The sequence below is a fragment of the Chrysochloris asiatica genome, unplaced genomic scaffold (assembly GCF_000296735.1).
Source record: "Chrysochloris asiatica unplaced genomic scaffold, ChrAsi1.0 scaffold00134, whole genome shotgun sequence".
NCBI lineage: Eukaryota > Metazoa > Chordata > Mammalia > Afrosoricida > Chrysochloridae > Chrysochloris > Chrysochloris asiatica.
This window is the reverse complement of record NW_006408652.1, coordinates 979,110-984,255: the sequence shown is the minus strand read 5'-3', so window position 1 is coordinate 984,255 and position 5,146 is coordinate 979,110. Positions and strand designations below refer to the sequence as shown.

The 5,146-nt window shown below is 39.7% G+C and overlaps 1 pseudogene; it reads left to right on the top strand.

Annotated features, from left to right (window-relative positions):
• The first annotated feature begins 3,927 nt into the window (after nucleotides 1–3,927).
• On the top strand, nucleotides 3,928–4,912 carry LOC102812560 (annotated as a pseudogene).
• Nucleotides 4,913–5,146: the final 234 nt, after the last annotated feature.

Here is a 5,146-nt window from a genome sequence, read left to right as displayed (position 1 = left end):
TGTTGGATCAACTATCAACACTCATGGAAGCAGCAGTCAAGAAATCAAATGACATATTGCGTTAGGCAAATCTGCTGCAGAAGACCTTTTTAAAGTGTTGAAGAGCAAGGATGTCAGCTTGAGGACTAAGGTGCACCTGACCCAAGCCATGGTATTTTCAATAACCTCATATGTGTGTAAAACCTGGACAGTGAATAAGGAAGACCGTAGAAGAACTGATGCTTTTGAGTTGTGGTGTTGGAGGAGAATATTGAAAGTACCATGGACTGCCAAAAGAACCAATAGATCTGTTTTAGAAGTGTAGCCAGAGTGCTCCTTGGAGACCAGGCTGGCCAGGCTTCATCTCTCATTCTTCAGACATGTTGTCAGGAGGGACCAGTCACTGGAGAAGGATATCATGTTTGGTAAGGTGGAGGGTCAGAGAAAAAAAAGGGAGACCCCCAACGAGATGGATTGGCCAAGTGGTAGCATCAATGGACTCAAGCGTGGCAACGGTAGTGAGGTTGACCCAGGATCAGGCAGTGTTTCATTCTGCTGTGCATAGGGTCATTATGAGTCAGTACCGACTCGATGACACCTAACAACAACAACTTCTGATGCTACCACTTCAACAAAAAGAAAATAAAAATCCTCACAACTGGACCAATTAGCAACATCATTATAAACACAGAACAGACTGAATTCGCCAAGGATTTCATTTTACTTGGATCTGCATTTAACACCCAATGAAGCAGCAGTCAAGAAATTAAATGACCTATTGCAGTGGGCACATTTGTTTCAGTGGGCACATTTCAAAGTAAAGATGTCACTTTGAGGACTGAGGTGTGCCTGATCCAAGTCATGTTATTTTCAAGTGCCTCATATGCATGCAAAATCTGGATAATGAATAAGGAAGGCCAGAGAATAAATATCTTCGATTTGTTATTTTACTGAAGAATAATAAATATACCATGGACAGCTAGAAGAACAAATACAGTTTGTTTTGAAAGAAATATAGCAAGGAAGCTCCTTAGAAACAAGGATAGTGAGACTTTGCCTCATGTACTTTTGTTATGCTATCAGGAGGGACCAGTCCCTGGAGAAGCTATCAGAGGGGACCAATCTACATAGTTCTTGGTAGAGTGTCAGCAAAAAAAAGAGAGAACGGCCCTCAATGAGATGTACTAACACAGTGGTTACTTTAATGAGTTCAAATATGGCAATGATTGTGAGGATAGTGCAGAGCCAGGTAATTTATTTATGTTGCTATATAGGGTTACTGTGAGTTGGAATTGACTTGATGGCACATAACACCACCAAAGAGTAACCATTTCTTTTCCTAACTCTCCTAATACCAATTGTTTTTCTTACATAAAAATTTTGTTATTATTTTCACATCCACATAAAAGCAGTGTAGATAGTACAGGAGTTTCCATAAATCTAATAATAATTTTCCTTTTTTATTGATATGTTATTATTGTTAGGTGCCATCTACTCGGTTCCAACTCATATCAACCCTACACACAACAGAGCCAAACACTGTCTTCCCAGTCAAGTACTGTGCCATCCTCACATTTGAGTCTATTGCTACTGCCACTGTCAATCCATCTCGTCGGATAACATCCTCTTTTTGCTGACCCTCCACTTTACCAAGCATGATGTCCTTCTCCAGAGAATGATCCCTCCTGATAACATGTTTGAAGTACAAGAAATGAAGCCTTGCCATCCTGTCTTCTAAGGAGCATTCTGGATACATTTCTTCCAAGACAGATTTGTTTGTTTGTCAAGCAGTCCATGGAACTCTTAATATTATTCTACAACACCTTACTTCAAATGCATGGATTCTTCTATATTTGTCACAATTTAAAAAACCAATATTGATACACAACTATTAACTAAGTTCATATTTTATCCATATTTGCTAATTCTTAATTAATCCCTTTTATTCATCCAAGACTCCATCCAGGATATACAATTCAATTTAGTCATCGTATCTTCTTAGGCTCCTTAAGTTATGACAACTTCTCAAACTTACCTAGTTTTTAAGACCTTAACAATTATGAGGACAACTGGTTGGACATTTTATAGAATGTTCCTCAGTGGGGGTTGCCTGATGTTTTCCTCATGATTAGAGTGTGGTTATGAGTTGCAGGGAAAAAAACAAGACTGATGAAATGGAATTTTCATTATATTAAGGGTATACATTATCTATCCGACATATCACTGTTGATGTTGACCTTGAAACTGATTTGTGCTGTTGGTCCGGTTTCTCCACTGTAAAGTTACTCTTAGTTCATACTACACTTTTTGGAAGGAAGTCACAAGGACCAGCCAACACTAAAGAAGTGGGAAATTATATTCTTTATCCTTGAGAACAAAATATATACATCAAAAATTTGGAATTTTTTTGCTTCAGTTTTTGTCCAGTCTCTATTCAATCTTTTTTTCTATCAATATGATTTCAAGATAATGATTTTATCCCTTGGGTTATAATTTAGTAGTGCTTTATTTGTATACTTGCACATGGCCACAGCTTTGGCCAGTGGGAGCTCTTTTTGTGACTCCAGTATATCCCTGGCCTGGCTCTTTGTGTTTGCTAGCATTTTTCTCACTTTCTGGGACAAGATGCCCTAGGGTCATCTTGTATATTTCCTGCTCAATCATAAAATCATCCTTTCTCCAAAGATCCTTGACTCCTTTTATTGGATAATGATATTAGAAGCCAATGTTAGCTGTGATCATAGCTACTAGGATGGTATTGCTTCTAGGCTCTTTTAGTTGGCAAAGGAAGGAAATACTATAATACACAACACTGACTTTTAGAATCTTCAGCTAGAAGCTCCATGCTTTGTTTCTAGGGTTTAGAGTTGCTTTCAGTGGAAAATTCAACAGTGTGTGTGCTCCATCTTGACCCTAGAGCATTTACATGAGGAAAAATAAAATACTACTACTGCTAGTTTTGCTTCTAGTCCAAAAATATTGCTACCAGTTCATACATGCATAGGTTTATTCCCAACAAAACATGTTTATACATAACTCTGTGGTCAGTGTATGACTGCAGAGAAGTATTCTCAGTAATACACTTCTTTAGTCTCATTGTTGTTGTTAAATGCCGTCGAGTCGGTTCTGACCCATAGCAACCCTGTATAGGGTTTCCGAGGAGGAGCTGGTGAGCTTGAACCACTGACCTTGCAGTTCAAACAGCTTTGCAGTCCGGCACATTAACCCACAGCGCCACACCAGGACTCCGTAGTCTCATTAGGTACCCCAGAAGTCACGGTTTTATTTAGGCTTTTTTTTTTTTAAAGGCACCCTAGTGAGACTAAGGGTGCCTTTAAAAAAGGCCCAAACAAAACCGTGACTTCTGGGGTATCTACTGAATCAGTTCCATTCAAGACAGAGAGGTCATCGTAGAAAGTTATGTCAACTGTTTCTTTGTGGGGAAAGTGATTTCAAAGGGATAATCATTTTAGATTTCTCAAAGGACATAGGATGATCATGGGGCATGTTATAAAGAAGTGTTAAGAAAACTGAAAATTGCGTTCGTAAGAAAAATTCCAAGAAAGTTGTGCCAAGGAATTGTTTTCCCATCACTTCAATGTACCAAAAACAACATTCTTATCAATGGAGAAAAGACTGAAGTTGTCCAGGACTTTTTTCTTCTTGGATCAACCATCAACACTCATGGAAGCAGCAATCAAGAAATCAAACAATGTATTGCATTAGGCAAATCTACTGCATAAGATCTTTTAAAAGTGTTGAAGAACAAAGATGTCAGCTTGAAGACTAAGGTGCGCCTGACCCAAGCCCTGCTATTTTCAATAACCTCATATGCATGCAAAAGCTGGACAGTGAATAAGGAAGATTGTAGAAGAATTGATGCTTTTGAGCTATGGTGTTGGAGGAGAATATTGAAAGTGCCATAAGAACAAACAGTGTCGTTGATAGATGACTACAGCTCTAGCTGTGGCCACCGAGACCATGGCCTCCAGTAGCAGCGGCCTCACTGTCTCCTGCCTCCTGAAGGGCTTTTTCCTCGTGCAGAAAAATGGAATTCGACATTGTTCCTATACATCGTCTCGGAAAAAATCTCTGTATTGATAAAAATACAAGAGTTATTTGCCAGGGTTTCACTGGTAAGCAGGGCACCTTTCATAGCCAAAAGGCATTAGATTATAGCACCAAACTAGTTGGAGGAACAACCCCGGGGAAAGAAGGCAAGATGTATTTGGACTTACCCATTTTTAATATTGTGCAAGAGGCCAAAGAAAAGACAGGAGTGACAGCATCTGTCATTTATGACCCTCCTCTTTTTGCTGCTGCTGCAATTAATGAAGCTCTTGAGGCAGAAATGCCCTAGTTGCACTCATTACTGAAGGTATCCCCCAGCAGGACATGGTCCAGGGTCAAGCATGCACTACTACACTAGGGGAAAACGGGGCTTATCGGGCCAAACTGCCTTGGCCATATTCACAAGAAAGGAAGAGTTGGTATTGTGTCCAGATTTGGCACCCTGACTTATGAAGTGGTTCACGAAATGACACAAGTTGGATTGGGGCAGTCTTTGTGTATTGGCATTGGAGATGATCCTTTCAATGGAACAAATTTTATTGACTGCCTTGAAGTTTTTTTGAATGATCCAGCTATAGAAGGTGAAATTGGTGGTAATGCAGAAGAAGATGCTTCAGATTATTTGAAGCAACATAATTCAGGTCCAAACACCAAGCCTGTGGTGTCCTTCATTGCTGGATTAACCTAACCACTCCTCCTGGTAGGAGAATGGGTCATGTGGGGGGCAATTATTGCTGGAGGGAAAGGTGGAGCCAAAGAGAAGATCTTTGCCCTGCAGAACGTAGGGATTGTGATCATCATATCTCCTGCCCAGCTGGGTAGTCCCATCTACAAGGAGTTTGAAAAGAGGAAGATGCTATGAAAGAAAAATCAAAGCAAAAAAATTCCTGAAACTGTGGAATAAATCATTATAGAGATGAGAATCAGCAACAGTTTGCTCCTGTCGTCCACTATGTGTCAAACCTTCTGTACCTGACATGGGTCATTCAGTACAACAGGAAGCCCAAACAAAGGCAGACTGTCCTGTTCTGACATGTGTAATGGAGACAGTCAATAAATGTACTTTTCAATATGAAAAAAAAAAAGAAAAAAGAAC